Below are 24,843 nucleotides of genomic sequence, written 5' to 3'. Positions count from 1 at the left end.
AGGATTGTGTAAATATTTTTCTTAAGCTACTTTTTTAGAAACTTACGCACATATATATGTATGTATTTAGAATTCTTATCATTAGTTGCAGGGAAACTATCAAACTGTAAAGTTAAATTGAATGCTTTTTGTCCGTAAGTCTTCTTTATTTCAAATATTGCAATGTAATGAATAACTTATAGCCATGGATTCTTTTTTCATTATTAAGATACATACTCATATGGTAGGAATTCATAGCAATTTAGAATGACTGTTTCTAAGATCCTACATTGATAAAGTAGGCTAATTTTAGTAACATGACTTTTTTTTAAAGATTTATTTATTTATTTGAAAGGCAGAGTTACAGAGAGGCAGAGGGAGACAGAGAGGCAGAGGGAGAGAGAGAATCTTCCATCTGCTGATTCACTCCCCAAGTGGCTATGATGGCCAGAGCTGGGCTGATCTGAAGCCAGGAGCCAGGAGCTTCCTCCAGGTCTCCAAAGTGTGTGCAGTGCCCCAAGGACTTGGGCCATCTTCTACTGCTTTCCCAGGTGCTTCAGCAGGAAGCTGGATGGGAAGTGGAGTAGTAGGGACTCAAACTGGTACCATACGGGATGCCTGCTGTGCCACACCCTGGTCCCAGTACCATGTTTTTTAAGAATAGATGTTTCTGGGCTGGTGCTGTGGCGCTTGTAGTGCTGGCATCCCATATGGGCCCCAGTTCTAGTCCCTGCTGTTCTACTTCCAATCTGGCTCTCTGTTATGGCCTGGGAAAGCAGTATATGACCCAAGCGCTTGGGCTGCTGAACCGTGTGGGAGACCTGGAGGAAGCTCCTGGCTCCTTGGCTTCAGATCGGCTCAGCTCTGCCCATTGTGGCCATTTGGGGAGTCTCTCTCTCTGACTGTCTGTAACTCTACCTCTCAAATAAAAAAATAAGTTGGACTTTTAAAATTCTTGAAGGTGACATATATTCCTTTTGGCGTCAGGATATTTTGCCTCTTTTATTAGTCCTCTCTCCTATCTGGTCTTTGCTGGGATAATTTCTGATCATCCTTCTAAGCTTAAATACTGGTTTCTAAAGGAGGCTTTTCTTTTTTTTAATTAATTAATTAATTAAATTTTTATTTAATGAATACATTTTTACATAGATACAACTTTACTGTGGGTCTTTCCCCCATGTGCCCCACCCTGCTCTCATCTTACCTCCCATTCCCTCTCCCATCTTAAAGGAGGCTTTTCTGATAACTCAGTCTAACTTATCCCTTACTGACTGTATTTTATACTCTTTTTTTTTTTTTTAAGATTTATTTACTTATGTTAAAGAAAGTTATAGAGAAAGGGAGATCCAGCCAGAGAGAGAGAGAGCTTCCATCCACTGGTTCACTCTCTAGATGGCCACAACAGCTGAAGCTGAGCCAGGCTGAAGCTAGGAGCTTCTAACAGGTCTGCCGCATGGGTGCAGTAGCCCAAGCACTTGGGTCATTCTCTGCTGCTTTCCCAGGCACATTAGCAGGGAGCTGGATCAGAAGTGGAGCAGTTAGGACTCGAATGAGTACCCATATGGGCTGCTGGCACCACAGACAGCAGCTTTACCCACTATGCTGCAGCAGCAACTCCCCTATTGGATACTGTTACAGCACATTTTTCCTTCTTAGAACTTTTGGGATGAAGTATTTAATTGTGATTTTTTTCCTTTATTTTAAAGAGCATTATTGAGGTGTAATTGACATACAGTGAACTATGCAATTTAAAAGGTATAATTTATTTATTGCAAATTACAGTGTGATATGTTTTATCTTTGGTATATACCTCTGAAAGTATCACTACAATCAAGATCATAAAAATATTAATTACATATGAAAGTTTTTAATTTTTCTCTTTCCTTCTGGCTGCTTCTCTCTGTCCCTGGGCAGCTACTGATCAGCTTTCTTTTCACTGTAGATTTGCTGGTATTTTCTACAGTTTTTATGTAAGTGCAGTCATTCATTTTATACAACTTGTTGTCTGGCTTCTTTCACACAGCATATTTATTTTGAGATTCATTAATGGTGTATCAGAACTTTTTATTTCTGAATAGTAGCCCATTATGTGGATACACCACAATTTGTTTATCCAGTGGACATTTGGATTGTTTACCAGTTTTGGCTCTTCTTTATAAAGCTGCTGTGAACTTTTATGTAGAAGTCTTAGTGTGAACATAGAGTGCAATTGGCTGACTTACATGATAGATACTTGTTTGACTTTTTAAAGAAATTGACAAACTTTTCCAAACTAATTGTATCTTTATGTTCCTACCAGCAAATGTGTGAATGTTCTAGTCAATTCATATCCTCACCAGTACTTGACATGGTTAGTCTTTTAAACTTTTAATGATTCTAATAAGTGAATAAAATGTCTTTGAGCTTTAATTTGCGTTTCCATAATAACTTAATGATGTTGAGCATCTTACCATGTGCTTGCTTGCCATCTGTATATCTTCTTTAGTGAGATCTGTTCAGAGTTTTTGCACCTTAAAACATTTTTGTGTTGTTGGTTTTTGTGATTTTTTTTTTTTTTTGACAGGCAGAGTTAGACAGTGAGCAAGAGAGAGACAGAGAGAAAGGTCTTCCTTTCCATTGGTTCACTCCCCAAATGGCTGCTATGGTGGGCGTGCTGCGCTGATCCGAAGCCAGGAGCCAGGTGCCTTCCCCGGTTTTTGTGTGTTTTTTTTTTTTTTTTTTTAAACCATTTTCTGAATGCTGGTTTCTAACCAGAAACATAATTTTTTTTTGACAGGCAGATTTAGACAGTGAGAGAGAGAGAGACAGAGAGAAAGATCTTCCTTTCCGATGGTTCACCCCACAAATGGTTGCTATGGCTGGGGTGCTGCACTGATCTGAAGCCAGGAGCCAGGTGCTTCCTCCTGGTCTCCCATGCGGGTGCAGGGACCCAAGCACTTGGGCCATCCTCCACTGCCTTCCCTGGCCACAGCAGAGAGCTGGACTGCAAGAGGAGCAACCAGGACTAGAACCCGGGGTACCGGTGCCGCAGGCAGAGGATTAGCCAAGTGAGCCAGGGCACTGGCAGAAGTATTTTCTACCACACTGGGGCTTAACATTTCGTTCTCTCTAACAGTGTTTTTCAAACAACAAAAGTTTTAAATTTGTTGAATCACAATGTATCTTTTTAAAAAGATTTATTTTTACTTATTTGAAAGGCACCCTTACAGAGGGAGGGAGAGACCTAGGGAAATCTTCCATCTGCTGGTTAACTCCTCAAGTGGCCACAACAGCTAGAGCAGGGCCAAGCTGAAGCCAAGAGTCAGGAGATTTCTTCTGGGTCTCCCACATGGGTGTCAGGAGCCCAGGGAGTTGGACCATCTTCCGCTGTTTTCCCAGGTCCATTAGCAGGGAGCTGGATCGGAAGTGGAGCAGCCAGGACTCCAACCAGGACTTGAACCAGTTTCCACCTGCTATATCATGATGCCGACCCCTTTTTCTTTTATAGATTTTTCTTTATGGGTAGTCTCTAAGAAATCTTTGCCTAAACCAAGTTGATGAAGAACTTCTTTCTCTAGAAGTTTTGTATTTTTGCATTTTACATTTAGGTTTAGGGTCCATTTTGAGTTAATTTTCATATATGGAAAGGGGTCTGGAATCTACCTTTTTTTTCTTTTGCTTATCAATATTGAATTTTTCCAGCTCTGTTGTTGAAAAGACTGTCCTTTATATGCTAAAGTGGTTTTTTTAAATTTGGCTGAAAACACTTACTTATTTTCATGCCTATTCCTGTACTTTATTTTGATTTTCTGATCTCTTTTGTCTATTTGTATCTGTGCAACAGTGTCTTGATTATTACAGCTTTATACAATTTGAATTCAATGAATGTTAAATCCTTCAATTTTTTCCTTCAAACATTTTGACTAGTCTAGGTCTTTCGTAATTCCATATGAATTTTGGAATCAGCATATCAGTTTCCATAAATGTCCTATTGGAAGTTTGTTTAGGATGTGTTTAATCTATGGATTAATTTACGAAAAATTAACACTCTATCAGTATTGAGTTTCCTCATATATCAAAGACATGGTATATCTTACCGTTTATTTGCATCTTATTTAATCTCTCAGCAGTATTTTAAAATTTTCAATGGGCAGATCTTTTCATATTTTTCCTAAGTACTTAGTACTTTTTGATGTTATTGTAAGTGAGTTTTTAAGTTTCGATTTTGCATTATTGCTGTTATGTAGACATAAAACTGTCCTGCAATCTTGCCAACTTTACCTATTAGTTATGGATGTTATAGATTTCTTAAGATTTTCTATGTAGATAATCATTTCTGCAAATAAAATAACTTTACTCCCTTCTTTTTAATCTGAATACCTCTTATGTCTTATTTTGTTTGTTAGACTATCCATTAAACTGATGAGTAGAGTTAATAATGTTTTGTTGTTGATTTAGGAGGAAAATATTCAGTCTTTAATCATCAGGTAGGATGTTATCTGTAAGTTTTTGTAACTGCTTTTAATTACATTGAGAAAATCCCCTTCTGCATCTAGTTTGATAAGTGTTTTTATCAGTGATGGATATTGAATAGAGTTAGCATTATATATAATTTTTCTTTTTAGTTTTGATATTATTGTGATAATGTAATAAATAGCTACTAGAGTTTTGAATGTTAAATCAACCTTACATTTCTGAGATAAACCATATCTGAAATGATGTTTTCCTTTTTCTATATTGATTAGATTTAAAAAGATTTGTTTAATTGATTTTATGTATTTGAAAGAATTAAGAGGTATAGAGAGAGAGGGAGAGAGAGGTCTTTCATCCTCTGGTTCAATCTCAAAATGGCTGCAATGGCCAGAGCTGAGCCGATCCAGGAGCCAGGAGCTTCTTCCTGGACTCCCACGTGGGTGCAAGGACCCAAGGACTTGGGCCATCTTCTACTGCTTTCCCAGGCCATAGCAGAGAGCTGGATTGGAAGTGGTGCAGCCGGGACTCGAACCGGCATCCATATAGGATGCTGGCACTGCAGGCGGTGGCTTTACCCACTATGCCACAGCGCCGGCCCCAATAAAACCATTTTAATACCGTACATGTTCTTTTAAGCACTGCTTTAGCTGTGTCTCATATTTTGATAGTGTGTTTTCATTTTCATTCATTCACTCACTTCCTAATTTTCACTGAGGCATTCTTTTTGCCACAGCAATTGCTCCTGGACATTTTTTCTGATAGCTGCTTTAAGAATATTGTCAGATTCACTTCAGTGATGTTATCTGATGTTTATCTTAAGTGAATTGATTTTATTGTTTCTTGGTATGACAAGTAATTTTGGATTGTATACTTGTTATTTTGACTATTTTGTATGAGACTATCTTAGACTTTTTGTATTGCTATAATAGAATACCTGAGACTAGCTTATTTTTAATGAGCAGAAGTGTATTTGTTGATGATTCTGGAGATTGGGAAGTCCAGGATTGAAAGGCTGGCATCTGGCAAGTACTTTGATTCATTGGTGGGAGGACAAAGTAGGGGGCATTGTCATGCTGCGCTCAGTTTTATGAGAAACTCACTCCCTCAATAAGGGCATTAATCCCTTCTTGAGGGCTGAACTCACATGGCATAATCATGTCTAATAGGTCCCAACTCCCAGTGCTGTTGGTTTGGGGATTTAAGTTTCCAATACATGCTTTGGGGGACACGTTCAGGTTGTGCCCGAGACTCTGGTTCCTATTTATAGATTATGTCCTAGAAGGAATTCAGTTCATCTTGTTTTAGTATATATGACCTAGCCCACTTACTTTTTTTTCCATTTATTTTATTTATTTCAGAGGCAGAAAGACAAAGAGACATCTGCCATTCACTAGTATACTCCCAAAATGCCCAAAAAAGTGGGTTGGGCCAAGCTGAAGCCAAAAGTTGGGAGTTCAGTCTGGGTTTCCCACATGGGTGACAGGGACCCAACTGCTTGAACCATTATTTATTGCCTCTATGGGTATGAATTAGCAGGAAGCTGGAATTGGGAGTGGAGCCAGGACTGGAACCCAGGCATTCTAATCAAGCAGTCTCTTAACTGCTGTGTCAGTTATTTGCTCCTTACCAAACTGGAAAAAAAAAAAAAATTACGGCTTTTTTGAGTTGTTAGCAATTATTCTCCATGCTCCTTATCCACCAACCTGGGTAATCTAGCCAAATGACTGATTTACTTTCTGTTTCAGAGTTTGCCAATAATGGAATTTCATATTATTATAGAACCATTCAATAAGTGGTCTTTGTTCACTGACCTCTTTCAATCGTGTTTTCATGTTTCATTCATGTTGTAGCATATATCAGTACCTCATTGTTTTTCATTGCTGAGTAATATTCTGTTATTAGGATAATACCACATTTTGTTATTCCATTTAACAATTGTTGGACATTTAAGTTATTTCCACCTTGTAACTACTGCAAATAGTGCTGCAATAAACTTTTATGTACACGTTTTAAATTCTTTTTAAAATAGATTTACTTACTTGAAAGGCAGAGGAAGACAGAGGGAGAGATCTTCATTCACTGTTTCACTGACCAGATGGCCACAACAGCCAGGCCCAAACCAGCAGCCAGAAACTCAGCCTCATCTCCTACATGGGTGGCAGGGACCAAAGCAGTTGTGCCATCTTCTGCTGACTTCCCAGGTACATTAGCAGGGAGCTGGATCAGAAATGGAGCAGCTGGGACTCCAACTGATGCACATATGGAATACTAGTATTGCAGGCAGCAGCTTAACCTGCTGTGCCACAATGCCAGCCCCCTTGATGTATTAATTATTATTTTTAAAATTTATTTATTTATTTGAAAATTAGAGTTACAGAGAGAAGGAGAGACAGAGAAAACGTTCATCTGCTAGTTCACTCCCCAAATGGCCACAACTACCAGGGTTAGATCAGTCTGAAGCCAGGAGCCATGAACTTCATCCAGTTCTCCCAGGGGGGTGCAGGGGCTTCTGCAGCCTTCTCAGGCACATTAGCAGGGAGCTGGATAGGAAGTGGAGCAGCTGGAACTTGAACCAGTGCCCAGGCATCCATGCTGCACTTGGCAGCTACACCACAACACTGGCCCCCAATGTATTAATTTCAATGCTAGGCTTTGTTAATACTTTTTTTGATGGTATAATTATACTAATAATGAGAATTTTTTGCTAGAAAATAGAATTTATTATTGTAGCTATTTCATGTAAGAGTAGTATAGTACTATTTCAAAACAAATTATGAGTTTAGAGAAGAGATGATGCGATTGAAATACATTTTACATATGTTGCTTTTTTAGTGCTGATGAAAATGCTTTTTGAGGCACATATTGTTCTCATTTTACAGTGGAGATAGAGTGTGAAACAATTAAAAATTATTTATGCAAAGTCTAATAGCTACTACATGACAGATTCATTGCCCAAACAGGTTTGTGTGGCTTTTTTTCCATACTAACCTATCTTTTACTCTTCAATGAGAAGTTTCTCCTTAAACTCATAATCTTGATTTTTAAAGAGCAAAGGGATTACTTAGGAGCATGAGTTGTGGTGTGAAATTGATGTACGTTTCAGATATATTTTTGTCAAAATGCCAAGAGCCATATTGCATTTATTTGCTTTGATGCTTTATTGAAAGCTTTATACATGTTATCTCTTTATATTTTTAATGCAGCCTTATGAAATGAGTACTATTACTGCCACTGTTTTACACACAAGGAAACTGGGACTTTGGGAGGTTGAGTAACACACCCACTAAGCCACCAAGCTGAGATTCTTGTTGCTCTTTGTTTCTTTTTTTCAGTTATATCTTTTTCATTTTTTTAGTAAAAGCTAATATTGTTCTACAAAGTTCTTAAAGGTCCTTTGCAAGTTAATATGAATGGGTGTGTTTTTCAGTGCGCAAAGATAACAAAGTAATGTATAGACTTCTGAATTTATGATGCAGTTATATGTATCTAACTCTCTGACTGTAATATATATATTATCTATAAGTTTATTGGCTATTTTAATGCATATTATAGTAGAAGTTTAAAATATCAGGTGCACAGATGGGCTGTGAATGAATCATCATTTATTTGCAAAATATTGCTTACATGATTTTTTTCTAGGTGGGGGAGGGGTTGCTTTTACAGAATTTGCAGTTATTTCATATCTCAAAATAGTCATTTTTCTATAAGAAAGAAACCCAATTGGTCACTATGTACAATTAAAAAATCCTTTTTCAACGCATGGAATTATCCTCAAAGTAGTGTTTTAAATTTATTTTTCTAAAAAGCATAGGATTATGAAAGAACAATTTTTTGCTGTTTATTATTTCCTTGCTGCACAGAAGCTTTTGAGTGTAACATATTCTCATTTGTCTAGTTTATTTTTGTTACCTGTGCCTTAGGGGTCTTATCCAAAAAGTCATTGACTACACCAATATTTTGAAATGTTTCTCATATTTTCCCCTAACAGTTTCATAGTTTCAGATCTTATATTTAGGCCTTTGATCCATCTTGAGTTGTTTTTTGTATATGGTAAAAGTTAGGGATCTGATTTTGTTCTTCAGTGTATCATCTATATCAGTTTTGCCAGCGCCATTTATTGAAAAGTCTGTCCTTTATCCAACATATGTTCTTGGCACGTTTGTGAAAAATCTGTCAGTGGTACGTACGTAGATTAATTTCTGGACTCTCTGTTCATAACAGATCATAAAGATAGGATTAAGTGTCAAAAGGATCACATAAATAAGACCAGTGTCTGCTAATAATAATTGATAGAATTAAAGAAGAGAGAATGACCCAACATGGGAAGTGAGATACACAGCAGACTCATAGAATCACAAATACCCTAAACAGCACTCTGGCCTCAGAATAAGCCCTTAAGGCATTCAGATCTGGCTAAAAAGCCCATGAGAGTTTCGCAGGGATGGAAAGCCAAGACACTCTGGGAAAAAAAAAAAATTACCTAAATGAAAGATCTCTGTGAGTGAGATCCCAGTGGAAAGAAGGGGCCATCAAAGAAGGAGGTACCTTTCTTGAAGGGAGGAGAGAACTTCCACTTTGACTATGACCTTGTCTAAATAAGGTCAGAGTTTGTGAACTCAAGAGGCTTCCATAGCCTTGGCAACTCATGACAAGAGCCTCGGGTGATTACTGACATCATAAATAAGAGTGTGAATTGTTAAATCAACAACAGGAGTCACTGGGAACTTGCTCCCCATGTAGGACCTCTGTCCTTAATGTGTTGTACTAGGGGAATGAACGGTAAAACTAGTCTTCAAACAGTACTTTACACTTTGTGAGTCTGTGTGGGTACAAACTGTTGAAATCTTTTAGTTAGTATAGAGTTGATCTCTTGATTATAAAGATAATTAAAAATGAATCTTAATGAAGAATGGGATGGGAGAGGGAATAGGAGATGAGATGGTCTGCGGGTGGGAGGGTGATTATGGGGGGGGAAGAACTGCTATAATCCAAAAGTTGTACGTTCGAAATTTATATTTATAAATAAAAGTTTTCTTTAAACATGCAAGGGATCTGAATGGACATAAAAAAGCTCATAAATATGCGAAAAAATGCTCAATATCACTAAATCATCAGGGAAATATAAACTGAAAGCATATTGAGAGATCACATCATACCTATGAAAATGGCTGTTATCAAGATCAAAGATTAGTGTTTATAAGGATGTGGAAAAAAGGGAAACCTTGTACATTGGGGAATATAACAATATAGCCATTTTGAAAAACTGAAAATAGAATTATAATGTGATCCAGCAAAGTTCATCAAAATGGAATTAAAAGATAATATAATTTTGGTATCAAAACAATTGAAATTAATGCTGTTTTCCCTAGTATATATTTTCCATGAACTTTCTGAAGACACTGCTCCTCCCACTATACCCAAGGGACTTAAAATCAGTATGTTGAAGAGATGTCTTTGCTCCTGTGTTTACAGCATCATTATTCACAATAAAGCAGATTTGAAAATAACCTAAGTGATCATCAACAAATGAGTGGAATAAAAAAGTGGCATATTTACACAGTAGAATACTATTTAGCCTTAAAACAGACAGAATAGAATTCTGCTGGTTGTGATAACATACAGTAACCTAAAGGATATTATGCTAATTAAAATAAGCCAGCCATAGACAAATATCGCCTGATTGGTTTATATGTTGAATATAAAATTTGAACTCAATAAAATGGGAGTTGGGAATGGACAGGGGAAGGTCTAAGTGTACAAAGTTTCAATTCAGCTTGTGGGGTGGGTTCTGATATTCTGTTGTGCAGCAGCAGTAAGGGAACTATAGTTAATAATGTAGCAGGGCTGGCGCTGTAGTGTGGAGGATCAAGCCACTACCTGCAGTGCAGTTATCCTATATGGGCAGTGATTCAAGTCTCAGCTGCTCCGCTTCCAATCCAGCTCTCTGCTATGGCCTGGGAAAGCAGTGGAGGATGGTCCACGTCCTTGGGCTCCTGCACCCATGTTGGAGACCCGGAGGATGTTCCGGGCTCCTGGCTTTGGATCAGTGCAGCTCCCACCATTGTGGCCATTTGGGGGAGTGAACCAATGGATGGAAGACTTCTCTCTCTGCCTCTGCCTCTGCCTCTCTGTAACTTTAAAATAAATCAATAAATATTTAAAAAATAATGTAGCAGATATTTCAAAACTATGAAAGGGTAAATTTTAAATGTTCTCACCATGAAGAAATGCTAACTAAGTATGTGAAGTGATATATTAATTAGCCTGTTTTTATTCAATCCACAGTATATACATGTATCAAAACATTAGCTCATATCCTATAAATATATTTAGATTATTTGTGTATCCTATAAGTATGTACAGGTTGTTATTTTTCAATAAAAGTAAAATGAAAAAGGAATTAATATTTTAACTAGAAAATATGTTGTAAAGACTTCCATGTGAGAGTAACTTACAGAGGTTACTATGAGTAAAGACTGTACCTGATTACATCTGACTGTTCCTTGAAGAATAGTTATGCTAGCACTGAACCCATACTCTTTGATAAATAGGATTTATTCTTTCAGGAACTTTATAAAATTAGAACTTTTGCATTGGAATGGGTGTTTGACCTAGTGATAAGCTGCTAGTTGGGATACCTACATCCCAATCAGAGGCCTGGGTTGAAGTCCTGGCCCTGCTCCCAATTCTGTCTTCCTCCTAATGTAGACAGTGGGCGACAGCAAATGATGGCTCAGGTAATTGCATCCCTGCCATCCAAGGAGAGATGTGGATTGTCATCCTGGCTTCCAGCTTGGGGTTGGTTTAACCTGGGGGATTGTGGTCATTTGTATAGTGTACCAGTGCATGGAAGCTTTGTCTATCTATGTCTGTGTTGTTCTTTGTGCTTTAAAAAAATGAAAACGTTGCGTTTTCCTTAATAATGCATGAATCACACTTTCTTTTTAATAACCAGGATAAGGAAGAGCATCCTGATCGGTTTTAGTTCTTTTTGATGTTAGTGCTTTTTTTATTTTATTTTATTTTTTTTGCATTTAGTAGTGGCCACCCCTATGTTATAAACAGGTCAGCATGCTTATTTAATTAAGATCTCTGTACTGGGCAGTTTCAGCTAGAATGAGACATTAGCAAGGCATATGGACGTGTGGCAGGCATGTAGACACAGGATTGGCAGACTAGGAATATTTCTGTGAAGGGCCAGATATTTTAGGCTTTGTGGCCAGATGGTCTCTGTTGCTACTACTCAACTCTGTGCTTATTGCATGTTAGCAGTCTTCGACAATATGTAAGCAAATGGGTCTAGTTGTGTTCCAATAATGCTGCATTTACACAAACAGACTGTAGGCCAGCAGTTAGGAGCACTGATCTAAATTAACATGTCAATGTAGTTGTTAGTTCAGGAACAGGAGTGTGACAATTTAAAAGTAAGTTGGAGCTAGCGTTCTGTGTTCTGTGTTAAACCACTGCTTGCTACACCAACATCCCATATTGGAGCACCGTTTGGAGAACTGACTACTCTGATTCCAGTCCTGCTCTCTGCTAATGTGCATGAGAAAGCAGTGGATGATGGCCCAGGTGCTTGGGCCCCTTCCACCCACATGGGAGACCTGGGTGGAGTTCCAGGGATCCTGGCTTTGGCCTGGATCAGCCTTGACCATTGTTGCCTTTTAGGGGAGTGATGAAAGGTAGAAGTAGATGGAAGTGGGGCCAGTTCTGTGGCGTAGTAGGTAAAGCCTGCTGCCTGCAGTGCCAGCATCCCATATGGGTGCTGGGTGCTGGTTTGTGTCCGGGCTGCTCCACTTCCTATCCAGCTCTCTGCTATGGTCTGAGAAAGCAGTAGCAGATGGCCCAAGTCCTTGGGCCCTTGCACCCAAGTGGGAGACCCGGAAGAAGCTCCTGGCTCCTGGTTTCAGATCGGCGCAGCTCCAGCTGTTGTGGCCATCTAGGGAGTGAACCAGCAGAGGAAACACCTCCCTCTCTCTCTCCCTCTCTTCTTCTCTCCCTCTTTCCTCTCTGTGTAAATAAATAAATCTTTAAAAAATTTTTTTTTATTTATTTGACAGATAAAGTTCGTCAGTGAGAGAGAGACACACACACAGAGAGAAAGGTCTTTCTTCTGTTGGTTTGTTGTGTCCGAATTTCCCAATCAATGCACAAGGCACAGTTGCAGATGCAAAAGCAGAGGTTTATTTGTTACCAGCTGGCTGGGACCCCCTACCCGCACACAGCCCTTTAGCAGTGCACAGGCAAAAGGCCCTCTCGTTTGCATAAGAGAGGTTTTTATAGCCTCACACTTACAAAGGTGCAGGTCATCTCCTACGTAGGTTACCTTCTTATTCTCTATATGGCAAGGTATTGGGCTGTAACATGTTCATTGGTTCATTTAAACGTAAAGACTATATACGTTACGTGGCAGGAAGGCCACACTAAGGAGATGGCATGGGGAAGAACTGGCGGGAAGCATCAGGCCATAAATCCCAGGGGAGCTGGTGGGGGGCAGGAGGTCATAAATTCCAGGGGAGCATAGCAGGAGAGCAAGCAGCCAGAGTACAGAAGACTCCAACTCCTAAAGGTTCACCTCCCAAATGGCTGCTACGACCGGCGTGCTGTGCCAGTCCGAAGCCAGGAGCCAGGTGCTTCCTCGTGGTGTCCCGTGCGGGTGCAGGGGCCCAAGCACTTGGGTCATCCTGAAGTAGGCAGGCATACAGGTTAAAATTGATCAGATTTGTGAACTGGAAGACCACGCCCCTGTGTGACCTCATGCTCCTACCTGATGCCTTTGCCACGCCCCTGTGTGGCCTCATTGCCCTACCTGGCCACACCGGGGTGCCCACCAGCCAATCAGGTTAATTAACCACTCCCCTTTGGAGTGGGTTAAAAGCCTAGGGCACAGTGTGCTCGAGGCTCTGCCCTGCTCTTCTCCCCTGGCCTCTTGCCAGGACAGGGCTTACTGTAGCCCTGTGCCTCCAGGGCGCATGGCCTTCAGGCCATGTGCTCTAGGCTTCCTGGCCTAGATGCTCATCCACGTGGCTGGTTCCTGGTGCTTGGTATGAACCCCTATTCACCTCTCTCCCCTAAATAAAGCTCTCACTCTCTTATGCACCTTTCTTACTAAATAAAAGCTTAAAATGTACCATGCTGCCTCGTTTATCTGTGCCGGTATTTAGAATTCTTTAAATACTAGGCAAGAACCCTCTCGGGCTTATTAATATTGGGGATTTAGTAATAAGCCTGTGGTGAAATTGTAAGGCACCCCAAATTCTGGTAGTGCATGTGGCACCCTGGATAGCATTTCTAGGGAACTTTAACGGGCCACATCTCAGGGTAAATTTTAGGGGGTCTTTTCCGATTTCAATCCTTCACTGCCTTCCTGGGCCACAGCAGAGAGCTGGACTGGAAGAGGAGTAGCCAGGACTAGAACCCGGCGCTCATATGGGATGCCGGTGCTGCAGCCAGAAGACTAACCAAGTGAGCCATGGTGCTGACCCCCAATAAATAAATCTTTAAAAAAAAGTAGATGGAAGGTCACTCTGTCTCTCTGCCTTTCAATTAAATAAATAAATACATCTTTTTTTTTTTTTTTAAAGTTAATTGAAACTTAGAATGCATTGTAGAAACATCATTAAATATGTATATACTGAAACCTACTTTCCTACTTAGGTAGTTGAACTACGTACTGCCTACTTTTTGGGGAACTTCACTCTGTTGAAATGTAAGAGTGTTAGGGGTAAGAAGTCAGTGAATAAATTGGAAACTAGGTATTTGTGGTCACAGCATGACCTTAGATAGTAAGATATCTGAATTTTAAAAGAGTTCTAGATTTGAAGTGATCCAGAGTATGGAATGGGAATGCTTTGCTCAAATGGCATGAAGGTAAAAATTCTTGGAATTTAAGAAGAAGCCAGGAAACTATAAAGGGAAAATTGTTTTTTACAGGTTATGAAGTAGCACGGGCTTTTCTCTCTTCTTCCTGTTCCTCCTATATCTTGGTGGTGAGAAGAGATTTTCCATTCATCTTTCTTTGATTGGAGGCCACCTCCTATGCTTCCGGTAGACTTGAAATTGGTAAAGAGGAGTAAGTGAAGGAAAAGATAGGCTTCTGGTAGAATCTTTAATGCCAGGGGTGAGGGATGAAGAGAAGGAAGGAATTCAGGTGCTATTAGGAGAGTTTTCTCTTAAGTCTGTGCAATTATGCCATTGAATTGAATAGAATGGGATAAGGTGTGTAGTTTTCTGATACTGCTATTTTATAGCTCACAAGATGACAATTCCTTTATATAATTTCTTACATGGGGGAGATAAGGGTTGTTGTGGCAGCTTCCTAGAATATATGTTTCTTAGAGGCGAGGAAAAATTTTTTTTTTTTGACAGGCAGAGCGGACAGTGAGAGAGACACAGAGAAAGGTCTTCCTTTTCCGTTGGTTCACCCCACAATGGCCGCTGTGGCTGGCGCACTGCGCTGATCCGAAGCCAGGAGCCAGGTACTTATCCTGGTCTCCCATGCGGGTGCAGGGCCCAAGCACTTGGGCCATCCTCCACTGCACTCCCAGGTCACAGCAGAGAGGTGGACTGGAAGAGGAGCAACCGGGACAGAATCTGATGCCCCGATCGGGACTAGAACCCTGGGTGCTGGTGCCGCAGGCAGAGGATTAGCCTATTGAGCCGCGGCACTGGCCTTGGAAAAATATTTTCAGTAAAAGGATAAGGAGTTGGGGAACATAGAATAAGACTGGGTCAGTTGGAGGAGGTGGTGTGTAGAAAAACAGACTCAACACCAGAAATGTTTTCAGAAGATGGATTAGGGGCATGATGTTTGTTTAACACTATGATGCTATAGGAAGGATTTTTGGGAAAGGAACGGTCAGTGGCAGTAGAAAGAACTGATTTTTCAAATGCAGTTTGGGAGGGATAGTCCCAACTAAGAAGATGGTACATTATATTCTAGGTGATATTTGGAAAGCTGGGCAGGCTGCTTGAATTAAATGAAATTTTGTTTCCTTATGAAAAGAGGCATTTTTTGGACTATGTATTAAGGTACTCCATGAATGCTATAATTCTTTTTTAAAAATATTTATTTGAAAGGCAGAGTTACAGAGAAGCAGAGGCAGAGAGAGAGGTCTTCTATCCACTGGTTCACTCCCCAAATGGCTCCAACAGCTGGAGCTGGGCCAATCTGAAGCTAGGAGCCAGGAACTTCTTCTGGTCTCCCACGTGGGTGTAGGGGCCCAAGGACTTGGGCCATCTTCCACTGCTTTCTCAGGCCATAGCAGAGAGCTGGATTGGAAATGGAGCAGCTGGACCTTGAACTGGCACCCATATGGGGTCCTGGCACCATAGGCGTTGGCCACAGTGCCTGCCCCTAATTCTATTCTATATAGAAGAAACTGAAATAGAAGGATGTAGGGTGATGAAACAAATAAATATTTTCTTTAAAATTATGTCCTTAGGGAGCTAAACTATTTTCACATTAGCTAAATTTGTGTTTGTACTTAAAGCTTTACATTGTAACAGATTCAGCATTGATTTTGGAAATTTTTACTATTTAAATTACAGTAGTATTTTGATTTTGATGGTTTGTTACAACTGCAAGTTCTGAACTGGGGAGAAGCTCAGTTTCTTATTGGACTCAACTAAGTAAATTTTTAGACAGAATTTCCCCTTCTATTACCTTGTGGTTTGCCAAGAATGGAGATAATATGACTTTGGAGTTGTGATAATGAGACTTTTAGATTTTATTAATATTTTTCATTTTCTGCAACATCATTTTCCTGATTTACTTTAACTTTCATCCATGATTTCCTAAATCTATTTAAGCGTATTTAAGATGATTATTTGATGTCTGTTTAGCAAGACCAGTGCCTATGTTTCCTTAGGAACAGTGTCTCTTAATTTCTCCTATGATCGGGCTATGCTTTTTTTGCCTTTTTTTTTTTTTTTTTTTGACAGGCAGAGTTAGACAGTGAGAGACAGACAGAGAGAAAGGTCTTCCTTTTTCTGTTGGTTCACCCCCTCAAGTGGCCACTATGGCCAGTGCATTGTGGCCGGCGCGCTGCGCTGATCCGAAGCCAGCAGCCAAGTACTTCCTCCTGATCTCCCATGCGGGTGTGGGGCCCCTCCACTGCACTTCTGGGCCACAGCAGAGAGCTGGACTGGAAGAGGTGCAACCAGGACAGAATCCAGTGCCCCAACCGGGACTAGAACCTGGGGTGCTGGCGCTGTAGGCGGAGGATTAGCCAAGTAAGCCGCAGCACCGGCCTGGGCTATGCTTCTTATTTCTTTTCATGCTTTCTAATTTTGTTGTTGGAAATTGGACATTTGGCTATTAGAATGTGATAAGTTAGGAGTTTTTTTTTTTTTTTTTTTTTTTTTTTTTTTTTTTTTTTAATCTTCCTCAGGGTTTGTTTTTGCTGCTTCTGGGGGTTGTAGTTATTTATTTAGTGTGTTTTCTAAACTATTTGGAAAGACTGTATTTTTTCTTGTGTTAAGTCCCTGAAATCACTATCTCTTTAGTTTATGGTCAGCTAATATTTTGGCAGATTTCCTTGAATGTCTGGAGCATAGGAAAAATGAAAAGCTCCTCCGTCTTTGGAGATTGGCTGTGTGTGGGGCACTCCTTCAGTGCTTAGTCCTGTTGTTTACAGCTCTGCCTTAGCCTCCACTCCTTGGTTGTTCTGAACCTAAAGATTAGCCAGAACTGAAAGCTTTGTCTCCTCAGGTCTTTTCTGCACATGCATTCCTCTTTGATCCTGTGTGTGGTTCCCTAAATTCCCCTGCATGTATCCATACGGCTAGGCAGAGGCTTTTCAATGCCCTAATTCCCCAAAGAATCTCCTCAGCTTTTCCTCCCAGGCTTTGGCGTATCTTTTGTTGACTTCAGTTGTATGTTTTGCTCAGGTAGCAGTGGGCTGTTTATTTGTCTTTCATTGTTTTTGAGGAAGCTGTGCCTTCTGCACAGCTACTTCTCTGCTCTGAAGGGGTTTCACATTAGGCATGGGAATTTGAATCAGCAGATGAATTTGTGAATTAAATATGAAAAATATGAGGTGATTTTCAATTGCTCAAGGGATTAGTATAATTAAATTTATGGGCTCCTCCTGGAACCAGCCTGAATAACTGTTACATATATCCTCTCCATTCTTATGAGCATTGTCATCTGGGTTACTCTATATAGTCTCATCTCTACTATTCCCCATTGCTCCATTAAATTTTTTGGAATTCTCTAAACATAGTAAGCTCTTTCATTAGCTTCCGAATCTTCACACAATTCTCTGCATGGAATACTGTTATGTGTCATTCTTTTTATATATTGCTGGATTAAATTTGATAATTTTAAAAAATTTTTAATAAATATAAATTTCCAAAGTATAGCTTTTGGATTACAGTGGCTCCCCCCCGCCCCATAACTTCCCTCCCACCTGCAACCCTCCCATCTCCTGCTCCCTCTCCCGTTCCATTCACATCAAGATTCATTTTCAATTATCTTTATATACAGAAGATCAATTTAGTATCTATTAAGTAAAGATTTCAACAGTTTGCACCCACACAGAAACACAAAATGTAAAGTACTGTTTGAGTACTAGTTAGAGCATTAATTTACATTGTACAACACATTAAGGACAGAGACCCTACATGGGGAGTAAGTGCATAGTGACTCCTGTTGTTGACTTACAATTCACACTCTTGTTTATGATGTCAGTAATCACCCTAGGCTCTTGTCATGAGTTGCCAAGTCTATGGAAGCCTTTTGAGTTCACCAACTCCGACCTTATTTAGACAAGGTCATAGTCAAAGTGGAAGTTCTCTCCTCCCTGCAGAGAAAGGTACCTCCTTCTTTGATGGTCTGTTCTTTCCACTGGGATCTCACTCACAGAGATCTTTCATTTAGGTGTGTGTGTGTGTGTGTGTGTGTGTGTGTGTTTTCCAGAGTGTCTTGGCTTTCCATGCCTGTGAAACTCTCATGGGCTCTTCAGCCAGATCTGAATGCCTTAAGGGCTGATTCTGAGGCCAGAGTGCTGTTTAGGACATCTGGCATTCTATGAGTCTGCTGTGTATCCCACTTCCCATGTTGGGTCATTCTCTTTTTTAATTCTATCAGTTAGTATTAGCAGACACTAGTCTTGTTTATGTGATCCCTTTAACTCTTAATCCTTTTATTATGATCAATGTTGGTGGGAATGCAAACTGGTAAAGCCACTATGGAAATCAGTTTGGAGATTCCTCAGAAACCTGAATATAACCCTCCCATACAACCCAGCCATCTCACTCCTTGGAATTTACCCAAAGGAAATTAAATTGGCAAATAAAAAAGCTGTCTGCACCTTAATGTTTATTGCAGCTCAATTCACAATAGCTAAGACCTGGAACCAACCCAAATGCCCATCAACAGTAGACTGTATAAAGAAATTATGGGATATATACTCTATAGAATACTATATAGCAGTAAAAAATGAAATCCAGTCATTTGCAACAAAATGGAGGAATCTGGAAAATATCATGCTGAATGAAATAAGCCATTTCCAAAGGGACAAATATCATATGTTCTCCCTGATCGGTGACAACTAACTGAGCACCAAAAAGGAAACCTGTTGAAGTGAAATGGACACTATGAGAAACAGTGACTTGATCAGCCCTTGTCCTGACTGTTGATGAACAACTTAATACTTTATCCCTTTTAGTATTTTTGTTTGTTCTATTTAATACCATTGGTTGAGCTGTGTAATTAACACACAATTATTCTTAGGTGTTGAAATTTAACTGAAAAGTGATCTCTGTTAAATATAAGAGTGGGAGTAAGAGAGGAGAAGATGTATAGTTTGGGACATGCTCAATCGGACTTGTCCCTAATGGCAGAGTTAGATACGTGCCAGGGGATTCCAATTCAGTCCCATCAAGGTGGCATGTACCAATACCATCTCACTAGTCCAAGTGATCAATTTCTGTTCACAATTGATCATAATGATAGGACTAAGAGTCAAAAGGATCACATAAGCAAGATCAGTTTTAGTTCACAATTGATCATAAATTTGATAACATTTTGTTTTGTATTTTTGTGTGAGGAATATTTGTAATTTTTATTTCTTAAGATATTTTTTGTTAGGTTTTGGTTTCTTGATTAGAGTATTATCTTGAGGTTTTAAAACAGTTGGGTATATTCCTTTTTTCTTTAGTTCCTGAAAGAGATTGCAAAATATTGATATTATTTCCTATTTAAATATTTGGAGGATTTTGTCTGCGATTGTATTATTTTTGGTGCATTTTAAAAAAATATTTTATTTGAAAGGTAGTGTTACAGAGAGGCAGAGAGAGAAAGAGAAGAGAGAAGAGAGAAGAGAGGAGAGAGAAGAGAGGAGAGAGAGAGAGAGAGAGAGTTCTTCCATTCGCTGGTTCACTATCCAGATGGCTGCAAAGGCCGGAGCTGCATTGATCCAAAGCCAGGAGCGCCTTCCGGGTCTCCCATGTGGGTTCAGGGGCGCAAGCACTTGGGCCATCTTCTGTTGCTTTCCCAGGCCATAGCAGAGAGCTGGATTGGAATTGGATCAGCTTGAACTTAAACTAGCGCCCATATGGGATGCCAACATTGCAGGCGATGGCTTTGCTTGCTACAGCACAGTGCTGGCCCCTCTAATTCAGTTCTGATGTTACTTATTACTATGGCAAAAGAATAAGTAGTCATTTAAATAGCACATGAATTTATTTGTGTTGTCAACCCTTGCTTTTGAAAGACATTTGCAGACCAAGAGAGTCCAAGAAATCTGAGACTTTAAGGTCTATAACCGCATAGCACCCTTCTCTAAGTATCAGGATTCCATTTTGGTTTTGGTGCATTTTCTTTTCTTTTCTTTTTTTTTTTTTTAAGATTTATTTATTTTTACTTGAAAGAGTTACACAGAGAGAGGCACAGAGAGAGAGAGAGAGGTCTTCCATCCGATGGTTCACTCCCTAATTGGCCGCAATGGCTGGAACTGCTCTGATCTGAAGCCAGGAGCCAGGAGGTTCCTCTGGGTCTCCTACGCAGGTGCCGGGGCCCAAGGACTTGAGCCATCTTCCACTGCTATCCCAGGCCATAGCAGAGAGCTGGATGGGAAGTGGAGCAGCCAGGTCTTGAACTGGTGCCCATATGGGATGCTGGTGCTTCAGGCCAGGGCATTAACCCTCTGTGCCACAGCGCCGGCCCCTGGTGCACAGTCTTTAGCACTGGAGTTTTACCAGGACTGCTTTATACTTTTTGTGTTATTCTGCTCCTTTTATTTCTGGTTCTTGGCCTGTTTTTGAGCTTGATTTACCCTGTGGCTGCAGGAGATTAGAATTTCTAAATATTAGAGAAGCTTCTGGCTTTGACACTGCCCCTAAAATTACAGAGTCCATAATTTTCTTCCTTTAGCCCATTAGTGGCTTTTAACATCAACCAACTGATTTTACAGTTCTTACAATTATCATTGCTATTATATTTGCTAAATATTAGGAAGGATATTGCATAAGCCAACTGTTAGTGAGTGCTTCACCTTCTACTCATAGCCCATCTCAATTCACTACAAGTGAAAAACCTTAGAAATTGCGATATGCTAGCATGCTGTGGGCTATTTCCACAGTGTCTACCATGAAGGTGGCCCTGTTACTACCTGGTTAGTAATTGACTCAGCCTGAGATTCTGATCCTGAAGTTATACTTTCTAGTATGAACTCTGTTAGTTGGTCACCCTTCCCTCTGTCACTATTTAGCAGATGCTGAGACAAGAACTAAACACATGTAGTAGTATATTTGGGAGGTGCAGGCAGAAGACTGATACATAGAAGAGAGGGGAGCAAAGAGGTAAGGAAACTGAGGGTTTCCTCAACATCTTTTTTTTTTTTAAAGAAAACTTTTATTTATAAATATAAATTTCGAACGTACAACTTTTTTATTATAGCAGTTCTTCCCCCACCATAACCACCCTCCCACCTGCAGACCATCTCATCTCCTATTCCCTCTCCCATCCCATTCTTCATTAAGATTCATTTTTAATTATCTTTATATTCAAGAGATCAATTCCATACTAACTAAAAGATTTCAACAGTTTGCACCCACACAGACTCACAAAGTATAAAGTACTGTTTGAAGACTAGTTTTACTGTTCATTCTCCTAGTACAACACATTAAGGACAGAGGTCCTACATGGGGAGCAAGTTCCCAGTGACTCCTGTTGTTGATTTAACAATTCACACTCTTATTTATGATGTCAGTAATCACCCGAGGCTCTTGTCATGAGCTGCCAAGGCTATGGAAGCCTCTTGAGTTCACAAACTCTGACCTTATTTAGACAAGGTCATAGTCAAAGTGGAAGTTCTCTCCTCCCTTCAAGAAAGGTACCTCCTTCTTTGATGGTCTGTTCTTTCCACTGGGATCTCGCTTGCAGAGATCTTTCATTTAAGGAGTGTCTTGGCTTTCCATGCCTGCGAAACTCTCATGGGCTTTTTAGCCAGATCTGAATGCCTTAAGGGCTGATTCTGAGGCCAGAGTGCTGTTTAGGACATTTGTGATTCTATGAGTCGGCTGTGTGTCCTGCTTCCCATGTCTCCAACATCTTTGACTACTACAATAAGAAATCTCTTTTCAATTATGCAAGGTCATACTTGTTATTTTCTAAAGTAGTTATACTGATTTATTCCTGTAAAAATTGTTTTTTTTTCCACATCCTTACCAATATTTGGTATTATTGATATTTTTAATTTTTCTGTGGCATCAGTCCTAAAAGCTCATTTGTCATCTCTGATTTTATATATGTGAATATTCATTTTTTTAGTTTAAAGGTGTATTGATTTTGTTTATCTTCTGTATTTTTCAAATTTTTATTTCATTTATTTCTCATTATTTCTTTCCTTCTGCTAACTTAGGGTTTGGTTTGTTCTTGTTTTTCTAGGTTCTTGAAATGCATTGTTAGGTTATTTGCTATCTTTCTATTTTTTTGTTGTTGTGGGTACTTATTATAAACTTTCCTCTTACCACTGTTTTGCTGTGTCCCATAAATTTTTGTATGTTGTGATGTCAGCTTGAAGGAATTTTTAACTGTCTCTTTTGATTTTTTTTAGTGATCTGTTGTTCACTGAGGAACATAGTTTTCAGTCTTTATGTATTTGTATAATTCCTAGAAACCCTTTTGTTGATTTTTCCCATTATGGTCAGAAAAAAAAATACATAATTTTGGTTTTTTGAAATTTTTGAGACTTGTTTTGTGGCCTAATATGTGGTGTTTCCCAGACAGTGCTCCATGTGCAGATGGGAAGAATATATATTCTGCAGTTGTTGAATGGACTGTTCTTGTTGAATTGATCCCTTGATCATTGTATTGTAATCTTCTTTGTCTGTTATGGTTTTTGTCTTGAGTCTACTTGTCTGATACTAGTATAGCTACTCCCGTGTACTTTTGTTTTCTGTTTGCATGTTGTATCTTTTTCTTTCTTTTTTTTTTTTTTTTTTTTTTGACAGGCAGAGTGGACAGTGAGAGAGAGAGAGAGAGAGAGAGAGAGAGAAAGGTCTTCCTTTGCCGTTGGTTCACCCTCCAATGGCTGCCGCCGCCGGAGCGCTGTGGCCAGCGCACCGCGCTGATCCGATGGCAGGAGCCAGGTGCTTCTCCTGGTCTCCCGTGGGGTGCAGGGCCCAAGCACTTGGGCCATCCTCCATTGCACTCCCTGGCCACAGCAGAGAGCTGGCCTGGAAGAGGGGCGACCGGGACAGAATCCGGCGCCCCGACTGGGACTAGAACCCGGTGTGCTGGCGCCGCAAGGCGAAGGATTAGCCTAGTGTGCCGCGGCGCCGGCACATGTTGAATCTTTTTCTATCCTTCCACTTTCAATTTGTGTGTCTTGAATGGCAAAGTAAATTTCTTGTAGGCAGTCTATTGTTGGGTCTTTTTTAAAAATCCATCTAGCCAGTCTGTATTTGTTAATGGAAAAATTTAGTCCACTTATGTTCATGATTATTATTAAGTAAGGACTTAGTCCTGTCATTAAATAAAATCTTTTGTTTTCTTTTTAGCAAGTTTTATGCTTTCACATGTTTCTGTGAGGATAACGGTCTTTCTTTTGCTCCTGTATGTAGGTCTCCCTTAAGCCTCTTTTGTAAGGCTAGTGTTGGTAGTAAGGAATTCCCTCAGCTTTTGCTTGAGTTGGAAATTCTTTATTTCTCCATTTATAAAAGATAACTCCACTGGGTGAAATATTATTGGTTGGCAAATATTTTCTTTCAGATTTTGGAATGTATCATTCATTCTTTCCTAGCCCGTTAAAAAAAGATCTCTAAATTTAGTGGGAGAGGGGTTCCCCTAAAAGTGATGTAGTGGTTTTCTCTTGCAAATTTTATAATTTTCTCTGTGTTGTATTTTAAGTTTGATTATAATGTGTTGTGATGAGGGGAGCTTTTCTGATCATGTCTATTTGGGATCCTATGGATCTCCTGTACTTGGATGTCTATATCTTTGCCCAAAATGGGGAAGTTTTCAGCTATTATGTCATTGAATAAGTTTTCTAAGCCTCTCTTCCTCTTGCCTATGTGAATATCCACAATTTGAAAATCTAATGGTGTCACAAATATATTGGAGGCTGTCCACAATCTGCTTAATCTTTTTTTGTGCTTGTTTTTTTTTTTTTTTTCTTTTGTGTTTGGAATCTTTCAAAAGAACTTTCTTCAAGTTCACACATTCTGCTTGATTTAGTTCATAGTTGAGACTTTTATGTGTAAATTTTATCTGACTTGCTGAGTTCTTCATATCTAAGATTTCTGTATGGTTCTTTTTTGAGATCTCTGCTGAAATTCTTACTCATGTCATGCATTGTTTTCCTGATTTTGTTCAACTATTTGTATTCTCTTTTATCTCTTTGAGCATTTTTGTAACACTTCTTTTTAATTGTCAGTAATTTCTTCAATCTCCCTTTTCTCTTAAGTTTGTTAGTAAAATGGTATTGTGTTCCTTTTGAGACATGATATTGCCTTGCTTTTCCCGTGCTTCCTAAGCTGATATTTGCACATCTGGTGGATTAGTTGTTTCTTTTTTTTTATTTTATTAAAAAATTTTTTTTGATAGGCAGAGTGGGCAGTGAGAGAGAGAGACAAAGGTCTTTCTTTTTCCGTTGGTTCACCCCCCAAATGGCTGCTGTGGGTGATGCGGCTGGTGCGCCGTGGCCGGCGCACCACACTGATCTGAAGCCAGGAGCCAGGTACTTCTCCTGGTCTCCCATGCGGGTGCAGGGCCCAAGCACTTGGGCCATCCTCCACTGCACTCCCGGGCCACAGCAGAGAGCTGGCCTGGAAGAGGGGCAACCGGGACAGAATCCGGTGCCCAACTGGGACTAGAACCCGGTGTGCCGGCGCCACAGGCAGAGGATTAGCCTACTGAGCCGCTGTGCCGGCCCTGGATTAGTTGTTTCTTAACAAGTGGTT

At 39.8% G+C, this 24,843-nt stretch overlaps 1 protein-coding gene across 13 annotated transcripts in view; it reads left to right on the top strand.

Moving 5' to 3' along the window:
* The window catches only part of ATRNL1 (attractin like 1), an 814,147-nt gene that overhangs the window by 3,958 nt on the left and 785,346 nt on the right, over positions 1–24,843 (top strand). The window contains exon 1 of one of the 13 annotated variants that reach the window (XM_070057171.1): positions 4,681–6,632. The exons of the other annotated variants lie outside the window; for them this stretch is intronic. The gene's annotated coding sequence lies outside the window, so the exon portion shown is untranslated. Of the gene's footprint in view, positions 1–4,680; positions 6,633–24,843 lie in introns of those variants that run through there. 13 annotated transcript variants of the gene reach the window in all.

The sequence above is a fragment of the Oryctolagus cuniculus genome, chromosome 15 (genome assembly GCF_964237555.1).
Source record: "Oryctolagus cuniculus chromosome 15, mOryCun1.1, whole genome shotgun sequence".
Taxonomy (NCBI): domain Eukaryota; kingdom Metazoa; phylum Chordata; class Mammalia; order Lagomorpha; family Leporidae; genus Oryctolagus; species Oryctolagus cuniculus.
The sequence above is the reverse complement of the archived record's forward strand: the minus strand, read 5'-3'. Positions and strand labels throughout refer to the sequence as shown.